Here is an 18,275-nt window from a genome sequence, read left to right on the forward strand (position 1 = left end):
ATCACAGCCACACCTCAAGTTCACTGCCTGGATGTAATATTTGAAACTAATCGCTCTTTTAACACACATACCCAATCTCTGACCAAATATTGCCATTTCACCTATGCATCATCTAAAAAATATATACTAATTTGTCATACAGGAAGTCAATAAGATCAAAAATGACCTGTTAAAAATATATGGTAACTGGGAAACCTTGGGTTAAAGGGTCAGGAACTGCATATGCCAGCTAGCAAGGTCCCCCCCAACATTTAACTGATTATATGAATGAATTTCTCTACCCTATAGAGAAATGTATTATTCCAAAAATCACACAAAGGCGAAATAATAATGAAAATGTTTAAAAGCGTTCTTGCAAACTATAGTATAATAAATTTCACATTATGTTTCTAATAACATAATTTGCTTAAGCAATGCAGCCCAAGCAAAAATGTGTATACTAATTATTATTTTATGCTTTTTTTCGCTAGGAATTAATGACAAATCATTGGAATCTTACAATAAATAAAAACCGCTGTCAATCACAGCAATTTTTATCAGCTCCATTATGAAGCTTTTTTTAAAAAAGCAATTATCTACTGGAATTGTACACAATTAAAAAACATGAATTTTTTTTTGTCTCTTGAAACAAAACATACGCAATTTTAACTAAGGGTTGCCAAATGTATAACTTTAGCAATCAAATGTAAAACAAATGGCACTAAAATAACAATAACTTTCATGCAATGTTGCACAAAGAGCAAGCAACCATAACTAAAGCCACAGATATAAACAAACATGCAATACTGAAAACAATCTACACAATCCAAAACTGCAGTTTGTTCAAGTAACAACTTTTATTGGACAAAAAAACAAACTGGTATATTCCCCTTTAACTCCTCTCATTGTTGTGGTTTATAGTATTATGGTATTTTTTTTTAGCACTAACATATATTGCTACCATGACCATTGAAATTAGATAACTGAGGTAAAAGTTAACTCAATAAAGAAATATAAGTATTTCCAGAACACTAAACAAATGGCAAATGAAACATTTATAGACAAAAAGGCAATACAACTTATATTTTATATAGGCCACCAGCAGACTATGGGGGGGTGGGGAGGGGGGGGGGGTTTAAAAAGGATCCATGGTTACAGTACAATACCACCCCAATTTTAATAAATCGTTTATTTTCATACTGTTTGGCTGAAAAACACCAGACTTAAAGATGTCTCTGGGCACTGTAGATGTGTCTAAAGCAAAGATGCAACTATCATCAGCAACAACTAAACCTTCACTGAGTAAACATAGGTGCAAAATGTATGTCTCATATGCCAACATATTTCATGATTCATGTGAATTAAAATAAGATACATCTCAAAGAAGTTTTCTTACCTTGAGGCTGTGCACCTTTAAATACATTCAGAGGGACTGAGCCAAGTCAGTGTGTGAATTTAATATTTAATATTTGACATTCTATGGCTCATTTCAAACATGAAGTGCAAAACTATATACCGAAAAGGTACTTAGACCTTAAATAAACATATACATATATACTTTTAAACATGCTAAACAAAAATAATTTTAGGAGGAAAGATGCATTTATGAGCAAACTTCAAATTTTTTTTTTGGCAAAAAAATACATGATACTCAATGTACTCTTAGAAAATCCAATGGCATATTATAAACTTGAAAACAATATTTAATTTGATTAAAATAGGATGGAATTTCTCACCCAGATATTGCAGCAATGTATTAGACCAGTGTTGGCTAACCTATGACACTCCACGTGTTTTGAAACTACAAGTCCCAGCATACTTTGCCAATATATAGCAGCTTATTGCTGGAAGGGTATGCTGGCACTTGTAGTTTCACAACACCTGGAGTGCTACAGGTTAGCCAACATTGTATTAGACTGTCCAACGCATGGAATAGATTAACATGAAAGTAATAAAAAGCATGAAGAGAGGGGATTGTGGGGATTTTTGTGACATGTGCTGACTTAATACCTGCAATGGGAAGACTTGCTACCACAATGGTTGCTACTTACGTTGAGGTTAAAGTCTGCCTATCAAAGGCCAGAGTATTACACTGCCCGACATTTCCCTGTGAGAAGTTTCCACCTTTGTTAATCATAGATTTTAAAAAGTACAACCACCAACTGTAAAAATGGCTTGTAGAGGATCATAAGAGTTCACAAGAGAGAAGAGCATATATGCTAAAATATTGATTCAATATCAAAACATACATAACACTTTAAGAATATATATATATATATATATATATATATATACATATATATATATATATATATATATATATATATATATATATGTTGTTTTTCACCTAACACAAATATTATCAGTAATCAAAACCATCAGTATTTAAAAGTTGGAAAACATAAAATATAAAAAGGGGAGATAATTTCAATAAATATTGTATACCAGCAATTAATTCCAGAATTATTAGGGGTTTTTAAATACTATTTGCACCCAAGCAACTTCATTTGCAAAGAAGTAATTGATCCCAAACTTGGGAGAAGTGAGGATTTGGAAACATCTGGCTTTTATTTAGTATATCTCCTAAAAGCCAGATGTTTCCAAATCCTCACTTCTCCCAAGTTTGGGATCAATTACTTCTTTGCAAATGAAGTTGCTTAGGTGCAAATAGTATTTAAAAAGCCCTAATAATTCCGGAATTAATTGCTGGTATACAATATTTATTGAAATTATCTCCCCTTTTTATATTTTATGTTTTCCAACTTTTAAATACTGATGGTTTTGATCACTGATAATATTTGTGTTAGGTGAAAAACAACCTATATATATATATATATATATATATATATATATATATATATATATATATATATATATTCTTAAAGTGTTATGTATATTTTGATATTGAATCAATATTTTAGCATATATGCTCTTCTCTCTTGTGAACTCTTATGATTCTCTACAAGCCATTTTTACAGTTGGTGGTTGTACTTTTTAAAATCTATGATCCACTGCCATACACTATCAGTATCAAGTTGTTTTGTGTATGTGGACATGTTTGACATATTTATGATTGCCATTACCGTATGTGTTATTTGGTAAGATCAGTTATGACTTACTGCATTCTAAAATATTGATGAATTTACTATGTTTTTTGCTTATACAGGCAGTTTCTTTGCGATGCACAGCCTGTGCTTGTTTTATGACTTATGTTTTGGGATTGTATTTTTGCTTTTGTTTTCGATTCTGACATTATCCGTGCACTGATATGTTTGTTATATTTGTTTTAATCTGTCTGATTTATTAATATACAATTACACTACTGATTATCAGCTCCTATTTGGTCATTTCAACATGCCATAGTTTTGCATAGGTACACTATAAGGCGCCTTGTTTTTTTTTATTATCCATTTCTTTTACCTGGGAGGGTTGGAACGACCCTAATTCTCATTTTTCCCTATCTTTGGCAACCACTTACTCCAAGAGAAGCGCAGATACCCATTTTTGTCTTTATTTACAAGCTTGTGTTGCATGGTCAGATGTGATCATAGAAATCAATGCAGTGATCAACAATCTATATGACTGCAACATTTTTTGATATGGTTCTGTGCTGCACACGTCTATTTGAGCCCTAAATATATTGTTTTCACCTCAGCAGTGTCATTACAGAAAAAAAGTTTAAAAACTGCATAAGGACCAGGATATTACTTATTTATGAAGCAACATCATCATGTAGGGCTGAAAGTCTTAATTTCAACAACCTGCTGCTCGATGCTGAATAACCTTCAATATAAGCAACAGACAAGCCCCTATTTTTTAACACAGGTCTGTGTCTTTTGGTCAGTGACTGTGATTTTAGATTGATCCCCTCCCTATAAAAATTATGTTCATATAAAAACTATTAGAAGCCTTACGAAATCTTTCAAAACATCATCATCATCATCATCATTTATTTATATAGCGCCACTAATTACGCAGCGCTGTACAGAGAACTCATTCACATCAGTCCCTGCCCCATTGGAGCTTACAGTCTAAATTCCCTAGGATTGACACACACTCACACACAGACAGACAGACAAAGAGGGAGACAGACAGACAAAGGGAGAGACTAGGGTCAATTTTGATAGCAGCCAATTAACCTACTAGTAAGTTTTTGGAGTGTGGGAGGAAACCGGAGCACCCGGAGGAAACCCACGTAAACACAAGGAGAACATACAAACTCCACACAGATAAGGCCATGGTCGGGAATTGAACTCATGACCCCAGTGCTGTGAGGCAGAAGTGCTAACCACTAGGCCACTGTGCTGCCCAAAACATGAATTGTCTTATAAAAGTATTCACACCCCAAAGCAATTATGATTTTACTGAATAACAAATCCTGTGGTGGCAGATTCAATAGATATGTTTAAGTAAGGGTTAGACAATTTTTTAGCGGAAAGGTGTATCCAGGGATACGACCGTTAATTTAAAATAAAGGATAGTAGTGGATATAGGGTAAAAATTGGATTGCAATATTGAGTCTGGGGGGATTTTCAAAATTGAAACAGATTGGCGGTTGCTTACTCTGGATTAATTTCAAATATAAGTGCAGGATCGCAGGAGATCCAAAATAGGTTGAACTTGATGGACTGGTGTCTTTTTTCAACCTCATAAACTATGTTACTATGTTACTATGTGTGTTACACTGAAATTTTGTTCTCTGTGACATTGAAATTCAAAACATTTTTTGAAAGTGTTAATTAAAAAAAACATGAAATATGCTGTTTGCATAAGTATTTAATCTCTACACTTTAATATTGAAATACCTTTTACAGTAATAACAATTTTAAGTATTTTGTGGAATGTATGTACCAGCTTTTCACACTGTTCAGGAGTGATTTTGGACCATTATGCCAAGCAGACTTGTTCATGGTTTTTCACGCTAATCAGATGATGCTTATGCACCTTAATTTTAAAAAATACCACAGATTCTCAATAAGATTGAGATCAGGGCCTTTATTGTGCCACTTTGAACATTACATTTTTGTGCTTGAGTCACTCCAATCAGAGTTTGACCTTGTGTTTGGGACCATTGTCCTACCGAAATATTACTGCCCAAGCTTCAGTTTTTAGCAGACTGAAAAAAGGCTCAGTTGCATTATATCCCTGATTTGCACCATATAATCTTACCTCTACCTGCATATTATGAGGTGCCCTTGATGCTGGGATGCAGGCTTAAATGTTTTGATCAAAATATGAACTAATACCTCATGTTTTCATTTTGCTAGATATTCTCAGATATGCTGTGTAAAGGATAAGCGCGGACAACTGTCTTTTTCACTTGCAGTATATCCCTGTTTTTCCCTCTATTTTACCAAGATGTCGACTCTGCTAACAAAAAGAATCCCACAGCATAATGATACCACTACTTTACTTCACTGTAGGTATGTGGGTTTTTTCCTTATTAACAACTTTTTATTAACAACATCAAACAACAACTACAAACACAAATAAAAACAGATAAGCATCCTATGCAGAGGATAAATGCAATTTGTCATAATTCAAAAATAAATGCAAATGTCCAATAAACATAAACACAGAATGAAGATGTTTTGATGCCTCTTTTTTAATTAGGAAAAAAGTAAGCAAAAAGGGGAGAAAAGGGAAGAAAAAGAGGGATAGGATAAGGTTACCTCTCAGATTTAGAAAATTAGATTAAAATAAGCTTCATTGCAGGTGGGTTGGAGCTAGATGAGTGGAGGTGGGATCTTATTAAATGGAGTCCAGATAGCCCAGGTTTTTAGACAGAGACAAATTAGTTCCTCCATACTCATAAATTCCATCTTGTAGATGTACTAGAATTTTTCTATAAGGGCAGCTATAGTTGGTGGATTCTGATTTTTCCCAGAGTTAGCTATTAAACAGGTGACTACATTTAAGGTATGTCTAATAAATTTGTTGAGGTGTTTAGTAGAGATGTTCACTGACTCCCGTGATCTGGTTTTGGTTTTGGATCTGGATTAACTTCGTGTTTTGGTTTTGGCAAAATCGCCCTTGTTTTGGTTTTGGATCCCTATTTTTTTCTAAAATCCCTTTTTTTTTTTTTTTGCTAAAATCACATAATTTTGCTTTTTTTCCCCTTCATTATTATTAACTTCAATAACACTAATTTCAAGTCATTTTCAGTCAATTTGGACCACCTCACAGGCCACATTATTATTTTCATACACTTTCAAACAAAGACTGCTGCGACCTGGCTGGATACTAAGCAACAGAGCAATGACTCAAACACACAGCAGTTGCTAGCACATCTAGAACACATTGTCACACAGCAGTGTCAGTAAAGAAAAGTGGTGCAAGATGCAATTGTCCTTGGATCATGAAATCAGTTATGGTTCATTTGAGCGCTCCACCCGTTCCTTGGATAACTGTAATAATTCTACAGCTAATACATGGCGACGAGCGCTGAGCCCATCACCCCCCCCCCCCAGATGCGTGCTTTTATCAGACCCAGACCAATCCAGGGTGCCAGACGATGCACTATAAAGAGCCATTGTAATTTACAGCAAAAAGCAAGTACATCACTGAGCCTTGAAATAGCCCCGATTCACAAAAAATTATAATATAGTTAGGTACCTTTGACGTAAAATGCAGATTACAAACACTTTGTGCAATACTGATGAAACAGCATCAAAGTGGAAGGCAATACATATACAATTACATATTCTATTTAGACATCCATGCTTACATTACTTCTGCAAGCAACATTGTTCTTTATTAATAAAACTGTTGCCTTTATACCGTTCAAACAAAATTAAAAATAATCCTCCACCATTCTTTGGATGTTGATAGTTGATAGTAGGATCAGGTGGAGTTACTGCAGAGGTGTCACTAATTCTGGTCAATTCTTTTAAAGTAGCCCAGATGTCAAAATGTTGTGCTGAGTCATCTATATCCACAATAGGTGTCTAAGATTTTTGCAAAGCACCCAACAGTATATAGCACATGTAGGTAACAGTGGCACACAGCGGTAGCTGAAAGAAAAAGTGGTGCAAGATGGAATTGTCCTTGAGAATTATGTTGGATCTTAAAAAGGACATGCACACTTTAACAAACCAAGCACTTCAGCAACAAGGAGTGCCACTTTCGAGGCTGATGTGTTTGGTTTGTTTGGGCACCCACAAAACAAGCTAACAATGGGCTTAAGGCACCTAAGGTAACAGTGCTGTTAATGAACTCTACTGTGGCAAGATGTTGTTGTCATCATCCTCAGCCTCATCCTCACCCTCATCACTTTGTACATAATCCTCACACATTATTAATTTATCACCGCTACAATCCACCATTACAGAAGTCTCAGTATTTTGATATAATTGGCCGCAAAGGCCTGCCTCATGGAAATTGAAGTTCATTTTTATGAACATCATCTTTTCCACATTTTGAGGAAGTAGCCTCCTACGCCAATCACTGACAAGGTTCCCCGACTGTGCTGAAAACTCTTTCCGAGTACACACTGGAGGGTGGACAGCTTAGGCAGTGCAAACTGAGTTGGAACATGAGTCTCCAAATTCCCTTTTTTCCCTCCCAGTATCCCAGTATGTAAAGGGACTTTCTGATGTGTCTATTTCTATGCTGTTGTGAAAATAATCCTCCACCATCTTTTGGATGTTGATAGTAGGATCAGCTGGAGTAACGGCAGAGGTGTCACATTTTTTGGGCAATTCTTTTACACCAGACCAGATGTCAAAATGTTGTGCTGAGTCATCTGCATTATTCCTGGGTCTTTTGGGAAAGCTAATTTTTTTCCTAGCAGCAGTTGAGTGAGAAACTGAAGGAGGAGACGCTGTCCTGTCACGTAACACTTGAACTGTTATCTTGCTCACCTGGAGTTCCTTGCATCTCTTCAGATCTGGGTAATTGGAAACAAAGCGAAGACATAGCTCTTAAACCGAGGATCAAGCACAGTCGCCACAATGTAGTGATCCGATTTCAAGATTTTGATAACTCTTGAATCCTGGCGAAGCGAATAAAGTACTTGATCTCTAAGTCCGACATACTTAGCGTAATTGCTTTCTTTAATCTCATCCTTCAGTTTCTCAGGCTGCTTTTCCAAAAGTCTAATTAAGGGAATCACTTGACTCAAGCTAGCAGTGTCTGAACTCACTTCACAGGTGACTACTTTGAATGGTTTCAACACCTTGCACAACACGAAAAGTATTCTCCACTGCGCTTGACTAAAATACATCTCTGCTCCTTTCCCAATGTCATGACTTGTGGAGTAAGAGTGGATGTCCTTTCGCTGTTCCTCCATCCGCAGAAGCATATACAAGGTGGAATTCCACCTTGTCACCACATCTTGCTTCATTTGTTGGCAGGGCAAATTAAATTGCTCTTGTAGCTGTTGCAATCTCCTATATGCTGTTGCCGAATGCCGGAAATGTCCAGATATTTTACGGGCCACAGACAGCATCTCCTGCACTTCCCTGTCATTTTTTAAAAATCTCTGCACCACCAAGTTTATTGTGTGAGCAAAACAGGGAATGTGATGGAATTCACCAAGCTGTAATGCTCTGACAATATTGGTGGCGTAATCAGCAATGACATATCCTGAGGAGAGTCCAAGCGGGATAAGCCATGTTGCAATGACATCCCTTAGTTTTTGTAACAGATTCATCATCATCACCATTTATTTATATAGCGCCACTAATTCCGCAACGCTGTACAGAGAACTCACTCACATCAGTCCCATTGTGGCTTACAGTCTAAATTCCCTAACACACACACACACACACACACACAGAATAAGGTAAATTTAATAGCAGCCAATTAACCTACTAATAGCGGTTCCAAAACTGTCACAGGGGTGCCGCGGCCGCCCTTGCAAAATAAGAAGAAAAAAGAACTTACCAATCCAGCGCCGGATCATGCCCCTCATTGTTCTCACTGACTGCCGGGCGTGACGTCATCACGTCCAACAGTGTCAGTGAGGAGCAGTAGCAGAGAGGACATCAGCAAAGAAGACAGCAGAAAATGAGGAAAGAAGGTAAGTAAAGGAACGGAGAGTGAAGGGGACAGAGTGAGATGATGCTCAAAGGGGACAGAGTGAGATGCTGCTGCTGAAGGGGGGAACACAGGGTGAGATGCTGCTGAAGGGGGGGGCACAGGGTGAGATGCTGCTGAAGGGGGACACAGAGTGTGAGATGCTGAAAAGGGAACTTATTGATGAAAAGGAGGGTTTGCACAGCAAACGGAACCTGTATGCATGTGGTTCTTAAATCTTTCCGGACCTTTGGAGGTGCGCACCGAAGAGAACATTGAGATTGTCTTTCTTCTAATTGACTGAACGATAACATCACTTATGCTCTATCACGTCTCATTATAAGGACACTATATGTTGGAGGTAAGATCAATTTTTTGTTTGGAGGTACGGGATTTCTGACAATCAGCCGCCCAGGCGGTAAGTTTCATTTATGATGTACCCATCTTATTGTTAACCCCAGCTTCTTGTGATACCAACCTATCTGCGGACTCTAAATATCTAATAGCCGCGGTTGCGGCTAGGAAGCTACCTTGCTCCTTTTAACTAGAGAATTACCATCTGATTTAACGGGATCTCTATCCGAAGCTATATTTTCTCCTATGCATATGGCTGTCTATGAGTACTAAATAGTCATTACCATCTTTAACAACCACTGATCTGGATATCTGGTTGTTTATATGTAAACCGGACATTTCCATGAAATAAGGCACAAGTGCATCGGGGAAAGACAAAAAAATATTTTTTCTCGAATAGGAGTTATATGATGTACATTATTATCTGCTTTACTCTTGTTTGATTATTGACCATTGACCAATTTTTATACCTCTGATATTTACTGTGAGATTTATTCATATTACATTATGTATGTGTTTTTTATGTGATCTGTTGGGATTATTTAAATTAATGTTTAAATAGGTGATTTTGCGCAACTCTCCCTTTGCTCTTTTGTATGCTGAAGAGGGAGACACAGAGTGTGAGATGCTGAAGAGGGGGACACAGAGTGTGAGATGCTGAAGAGGGGGACACAGAGTGTGAGATGCTGAAGAGGGGGACACAGAGTGTGAGATGAAGAGGAGGACACAGAGTGTGAGATGATGAAGAGGGGGACACAGAGTGTGAGATGATGAAGGGGCCTAAATACATCTTACGTTATTTTGACACAACTACTTAAAAAACGGGACTACCCCGGTAATTATTTTGGCTTAGGGGTACCTTGGAGAAATGATGGTGAACCTAAGGGTGCCTCAGACTGAAAAAGTTTGGGAACCACTGTACTAGTATGTTTTTGGAATGTGGGAGGAAACCGGAGCACCCAGAGAAAACCAATGCAAATACGGGGAGAACATACAAACTCCTTACAGATAAAGCCATGGTCAGGAATTGAACTCATGACCGCAGTGCTGTAAGGCAGAAGTGCTAACCACTTAGCCACCATGCTGTCAGCTGTATGCCTCTTAGTGAAGCCGGTGATACACAGAGCAGCCTGCCTCTGACAAATGTGAAGTACTTGGGTACATGCTGCTGCTGTTCCTGCTGATGAAGGTGAATCACCAACCCAGTGGGCTGTCACAGTCATATAATCTTTAGTTTGCCCAGTTCTGTTTGTCCACATATATGTGGTTAAGTGTACAGTGGGTAGAATGGTATTTTGCAGCCCAATAATTAAATTTTTACCAACCTTCTGGTAGAGATGAGGAATAGTTTTTCTAGTGATGGAATTTGGTAACAGAGATACAAGACCTCAAGTAATTGTCTAAAACCAGCTGCACTAATACTAGCATAGTTGCCATGGCCTCTGTGATCCGCTTTGCAACTGGGTGACAGCTTTCATACTTGCTTCCTCTTGGAATTGGATTGTTTAACAGTAAATTGTTGTAGAGACCCTTTTTCTCCCCTTTACCCTGCTTAGGGATAAATAGAATCTGCCTGCATTGGAGCTATTTAAATATCTGCAAATTAGACATTGGGTGGGGACGGCCTCTAGAATTCCCTACGCCTTATCTATGCCACCAGCTCATGTCATAGACAGACTAACAAAAGCTGCTACTAAAGGAGGAATAACATTCTGCTACCAGTACCGTCAGCCTCCAAAGTCCCGACCCAACTCTGATGGGAGGCAGATATTGGTTTAACTCTTACCCTGCAGCAATGGGAAAATATCTACATATCTTCACATCGCTTGTCCAGATGTATTAACCATACTGAAATGTATGTTAAGCTTCTCAACCAGCTTTATCTCACTTCAGACTGACCACATAAGATATGGCCAAGTAAATCAAAATTTTGTATCTATCATATCTTTTGGACATGCCCGGTGATCCAGCCGCTCTGGAGAGAGATTTTTGCCCTGATAGCTAATGTTTTAGAAGCTTCTATTACTCCAGATCCTGGCTTAGCCCTTCTACATATATATCCGTCAGCCATCCCCAATTATAACCGCTATCTATTGGATCTCGTGATGCCTCTGAACTTTCACCTTCTCCTTCTCCAGCAGCCCTCATAGAGGACACTCATCTTAGTGAACATGCTTTACCTATGTGATACTCTAGATGTTTATGACTCAATGTGTTTCCTTTTGGTGAGCTACAAGAAAGACCAATATGTATGCTTCATACTTGCTTTATATAGTAATATTTCTGTTATAGAAATGTTGTTTTAACTGAATGACTTTCCCTCCCCCGGCATGGGGGATCCCCTATTTCTTTTTGTTTGCTCCCCTCATGTGTATTTGTCGTCCCCTTTCCTCATTTCTATACCCCATACCATTTTGAAAAAAGGTAATAAAAACTATTGAAGATAAAAAAAAACAGCCATCTGCTATTAAATTGGTTCACATTCAGAAAATTAAACTACTTAACAATAGCATTATTTGCTTTGCCGAAATGGCTCAATAGACTCAGACTATCGGTTCTCAAATAGTTTCTAACTACATTGTAATGAAAAATTTCTAGCTTTCCGCCATTCTGTAGGTAGAGTCTGTCTTATCTCATGAGTTGAAGAAGCTGCAGATCGAAGTGAGGACATATGCTCCCATCTCCGAGGATTTTGTAGAGAGGGGTTTGGACTGTGAAATTTTAAAGGAAAACACCACTTGTACCAATGATAGTTTAAATGACCTGGTCACATCTTGAAGGGTTTTTCTCCTTCGGAGGGTGGTTGATGCTAAGTCATTAAGTAGGCGAACGTTCGTGTTCTTGTATCAAAAAGACATTGAAGAATGTGATGTGAACATCAGCTTTTCTTTAATGTGAATGTAATGCATCCTGAGGATTATATCTCGCGGTGTTTGCCCAGGTGCAGATGTGAGGTGCAGAGCTCGATGGGCTCTATCCATTAGAATATCTTCATCAGACGTCTCTGACAAAATAGATCTAAAAAGGCCACAAAGGTATTCAGGCAAGGCAGAACAGTCTATGGATTCTGGAACGTCCTTCATACAGATGTTTTTTCTTCTCACACCATTTCTAAGATCATCATCAACATTTATTTATATAGCGCCAGCAAATTCCGTAGCGCTTTACAATTGGGAACAAACACTGATAAGACAATACTGGGTAATACATACAGACAGAGAGGTAAGAGAACCCTGCTCGCAAGCTTACAATCTATAGAACAATGGGAGTTAGAAACACAAGGGCATGTGCTACATCATATTGCACAATGGACCAGCTAGAATGCAAAGGTAAAAGTATTGAGTGGGCTGTGTGTGTTGCAATGTTGGTCAGAAGGTTGTTGTCTTGCTTTAACAGTGTAGAGGATGGTAATAGGGTAATCTAGGGAAATTAAGATGGTGGCTGAGGAATATCATAACCTTGTCTGAAGAGGTGGGTTTTCAGTGAACACTTGAAGGTTTGAAGACTAGAGGAAAGTCTTATTGTGCGTGGGAGGGAATTCCACAAATTGGGTGCAGCCCGGAAAAAGTCCTGTAACCGAGAATGGGAGGATGTGATGAGGATGGAGGAGAGACACAGATCTTGTGCAGAACGGAGGTGTCGAGTAGGGAGATATTTTGAGATAAGTGAGGAGATGTATGTCGGTGCCATTTTGTTGATGGCCTTGTATGTTAGAAGAATTTTATATTGAATTCGTTGATATACAGGCAGCCAATGTAGAGACTGACAGGGTGGCTCAGCAGAGGAATAATGGTTAGTAAGGAAAATCAATCTAGCCACTGCGTGCAAAATAGATTGTAGGGGTTCAAGTCTGACTTTGGGAAGACCGGTAAGGATGGAATTGCAATAGTCGATGCGGGAGATGATGAGTGCATGAATTAATGTTTTTGCGGTGTCTTGTGTCAGATATGTGCGTATTCTGGAAATGTTCTTTAGGTGTATGTAACATGATTTAGATATAGAGTTGATGTGGGGAATAAATGACAGTTGTGAATCAAGGATTACACCTAGGCATCGAGCTTGCGGGGTGGGATTTATGGTTATGTTATCAACAGAAATAGAAATATCAGGCAGGAAGCTTCTGTTTTTGGGTGGGAATATTATTAATTCAGTTTTTGAAAGATTGAGTTTGAGTTGGCGAGAAGACATCCAAGATGAAATGGCAGAAAGACAGTCAGTAACGTGAGACAACACAGATGGTGAAAGATCAGGAGAGGATAGATAAATTTGTGTATCATCCGCATAGAGATGATACTGAAATCCAAAGGAGCTTATTAGTTTTCCAAGAGAAGTGGTGTAGATAGAGAATAGCAGAGGGCCTAGGACTGAGCCTTGTGGTACTCCAACTGATAAAGGAAGCGGAGCAGAGGTGGATCCAGAGAAATTAACACTGAAAGAGCGATTAGATAGGTAGGATGAGAACCAGGATAGGACAGTGCCTTCAAGACCTAGGGATTGTAGCGTTTGTATGAGGAGAGAGTGGTCAACAGTGTCAAATGCAGCAGAGAGATTGTCACTCACCAGACAGTGAGTGCTTCTTCCCGTGTGTTTAGGAACCGTAGCCGTCCACCATTCTGAGGGTCTGCGCATGTGCAGCCCTTTCAAACCTTCTGTTCATGTTCCTTTTAGTTAATTGGCTGATCAGGCAACACTCCCTATTTAAAGCACCTGAGTTCCATTCCTCGTTGCCTGTTCTTGGAGTCTCATTCCCCATGAGCCTCTGAAGGTGTTCCTGTGTTTCCTCGTGTATTCAGCTCAGCTGATTCCTGTGGTTTCCAGACCACTTCAACTCCCTGTGGTTTCCAGACCACTTCAACTCTCCTGTGGTTTCCAGACCACTTCAACTCTCCTGTGTTTCATCGTGACTGTATTAGCTGATTCCTATCCGCTGCCTCCGTGCACTACAGTTATCAACTCACTTCAACTCTCCTGTGTTTCATCGTGACTGTATTTGCTGATTCCTATCCGCTGCCTCCGTGCACTACAGTTATCAACTCACTTCAACTCTCCTGTGTTTCATCGTGACTGTATTAGCTGATTCCTATCCGCTGCCTCCGTGCACTACAGTTATCAACTCACTTCAACTCTCCTGTGTTTCATTGTGACTGTATTAGCTGATTCCTATCCGCTGCCTCCGTGCACTACAGTTATCAACTCACTTCAACTCTCCTGTGTTTCATCGTGACTGTATTAGCTGATTCCTATCCGCTGCCTCCGTGCACTACAGTTATCAGCTCACTTCAACTCTCCTGTGTTTCATCGAGACTGCACCAGCTGATTCCTATCCGCTGCCTCCGTGCTCAACAGTTCCAGCTCATCTCAACTCTCCCGTGTTTCATCATGACTGCACCTGCTAATTCCTATCCGCTACCTCCGTGTACCTGCAGTGTCCTGCTTGCCGCTACCCTTTAGTTCTACTCGTGTCTGCAGCCAGCTGATCTGCTCTCCGTGCTTCTACAGTGTTCCTGCCTGTGTCAACTCGTAAGTCTGCATCGGATCAACGCCTCGCTGCTTTCATCTCGTCTAGACCATCTCTACTCTTCAGTGTTCTCCAGGTGCCCAGTTCGATATACTACTCCTTCCTGAGTATTTGTTTCTATCCCTGCTGGTCTACCTACCTGTGCGCTGCACCTACTTGATTACCGCTTCTACCCTCCTGGGACTTCGCATCCTGCCGGCCTCCAACCGTTCAGGTATCTCTGCACTCCTGTCTGACAGCCTGCTCCTGAACCACGGTATGCATACTTCTCATTGACTGTGCTGGTGTATTGCATATCTTGCTGGACTGAGTTGTTCTCCTCTGGAGTTTACTATCCGCTGAGACTATTGCCATCATTTGACTGTGTTACCTTTTGCCCGGATAGTTCCTGTGACTTTGTATTATTGTGCAGTGCTGTTCAGTCATTACTATATTGTGCATATCATCGTGGGATCAAGTTCAGTGTGCCCGTGTATACTCTGTATTGCACTTCTCTCCCCGTGCTCCTCCTCACATATATATTCAGTGGTACAACTTGCTAGAGGCAGACCACTGTTCCCTGTTTCCTGAGTCACCTGTTTCCAGTATCCTTTCACATAGCAGTGGTACAACTTGCTAACGCAGACCACTGACTTCCCGGATACCTCCACCTGGATTCCATTCCTTCACATAGACAGCGGTACAACTTGCTAACGCAGACCGCTGACTCTCATCACCTCCTCGTTGCTTCTGGACATTCCTCCTCACTATAGCAGTGGTACAACTTGCTACCGCAGACCACTGACTACCCTCACGTTTCCTTTGTCCATTCAGCTCCTCGTGTACTACTACCTATATATTACCAGTGCTGCTAGTCATAGACTTTCCACGAGCATTCTCTACCATCTGCTGTCTCCTGTTCCGTGATCACCCCGCTACCAGAGTACCATATTACCATCTATACTGCTCTGGTAAGTCCATCACCTGGTGATCCCTGGGTAAAGACTCCTAGTGCCCGTGACAGAGATCCAGGAGAATTAGAAGAGAGTAATGATTGTTATTTTTTGCTGTGATCAAATCATTGACAACCTTGGTCAGCGCAGTCTCTGTGGAGTGTTGAGAGCGAAAGCCTGACTGAAGAGGATCCAACAGGTTGTTTGCTGTAAGAAAGTGTGTGAGGCGAGTGTAGGCAATTTTCTGTCACAACCTCAGAACACAAGGAAGTTAGATCTTGATCTACACAGGCTAGTAATCAACAGATATCATCGAACCTTAACTTCTAATGCATGAGTTCTGTTTCAACTTTCAGCTAAATTCTTGGACTGCCTGATGTAAAACAGCCTGAACAGTGGGTTTGATGTGTTGAACCAAGGTGGGTCACATTCCTAGTGAGACCTCTTCTGGATCTGAGCATGGAGATCTCCTGGACCTTTGAGCAGTCTGTGATTTGTGCTCAGGCAACTTGTAACTTTTTCTAAAAAGGCTTGCCGAATCTAGGGTACTTTGCTTTTTCATTTCGGAGGCCATAATATTTGGCTTTAAGTTCCAGCAAAACTGAACTAAAGATCAGTCTTAATGAAGGCTGGAAATGCGTCAATGTCTTAAAGGCATTGTCTGCATAGAAATACTTGCTTAGCACAGTTGCCTTAGCCCCTTAGTCTGCTTTCCTGTTCCTTCAACGTCATCTAGAGGCAAGCAAATGTAAGGGGTATGCAGGGGAGTAACTCCACGCCAAAAAAGATGTAGATTTTAACCCAGTCAGGACCTCAGTTTTGAAATACCAAGGGGCTCCACTCTCAACCTCTAGACACAGGAAAAAAAATTTAATGTCATTTCAGGGGAAAATCATCCAGTAAGGCGGGTCCCTAAAATGTAGGCACTTTTCAGTAACTAGGATAGGAGCTCTTCTCGGATACACCTGTGTCCAGTTGTAGACAGGTTGCTTCTCCATGTATTTATTTCTTTTGATACCACAGTTGATTATTAATCTCAGTAGATTTCTCCCAGATATCGCCTTTGTGCAGTTAAGTAATCTTTAAAATCTAAGTTGTCCACAACTGGGCACTGAATCTTAAAGTAAAGTTAAAATAATGTTGTGAATTAGAGTTTTCAGTCTAAATTTCCAGGGCTACAAGGCCCTCTAGTGGAACAACAGAATATGGTAAGAGCTGCTATTTAGCAAGAAAGTTCTATATGGCAATGCAGTTTCAGAATATAGGGTTTTCAAAGTTTGAAAAATCCAGTAAAAGATTCTTATAGAACAGTTGCTTTCCTGCTGCAGTAGGAATGCGTGTAATGTGCAAACTGCTTCTAGATTAAGCTGCAATAGTTCAAGATATCTTGCTTACAGCTTACTGGACAGAAACAGGTTCATAACTGAATAAATAGTCTCAATCCCCAAACAACTGAAAGAGTAATGTGCAGCAAAACAAAGATTCAATATTCTCACCAGGTGGGCCAAAGCTGCTGTGCCAAACCCAGTGATGGTGGTTACCATTGCTGGGAAATCTGGAGGCTGCTGATGTGAAAAGAGCTGGCTCAGATGTGAGGCCTGAAAGGTGAAAACTTCAATTGCCCTCCCTGGGCTACTTTCCAAGGGAGAAGCTAGGCTTCTGGCTCCATTAAGCGGCCATCTTCAATACCAATGAAGGTCACAGCGCAGAATAAATTTGTCGATTGACACCTTAACAGGTAACAGGGAGCCTCCTGGGGGGAATTAGCTGGAATTAACAGCTATGGGGAATTCCTGATGGTACAGGATTTAATTTTACAGGCTGGAAAGCCAAACTGCCAGTATGGCCACTAAGCAGGCAGTGCAAATTTGTACCACACAGATAAATGGAATTTGTGGGTCTCATTGAATCCCACATAAATGGATTACTCTCATGCTTCTTGGCAAACTCCAGACATGCTTATAGATTCATTTTGAGTAGTGGCCTATTTTGTGCAACTCTTTCATACAGGCCAGTGTTTTACAGAGCTCTTCATATGGTTGAGAGGTGCAATTTTACTTCAATCTCAGCTACAGAATTCTGTAGTTCCTTCAAAGTGACTTGTGGGGGTATATTTACTACACTGCAGGTTTGGAAAAGTGGAGATATTGGCAATAGCAACCAATCAGATTCTAATTATTTATTTAGTACATTCTACAAAATGACAGCTAGAATCTGATTGGTTGCTATAAGTAACATCTCCACTTTTTCAAACCAGCACTTCTAGTGTAAATTTTTAATGTGACATTCTTCTATGTTATAAACTCATCTTATGAAAGAGACTATTTTTGAATATCAGGTCTTTTAAATAACAATATCAGAGAACTAAATTTCAGTGTAGGATTTGTTAATCAGTACAAAGAGAGAATTAGTTATGGGGTTGAATACTTTTCCAAGCCACTCTATATAACCATCCTGTAAAGACAAAGCAGTGG

The sequence above is a fragment of the Mixophyes fleayi genome, chromosome 5 (assembly GCF_038048845.1).
Source record: "Mixophyes fleayi isolate aMixFle1 chromosome 5, aMixFle1.hap1, whole genome shotgun sequence".
NCBI lineage: Eukaryota > Metazoa > Chordata > Amphibia > Anura > Limnodynastidae > Mixophyes > Mixophyes fleayi.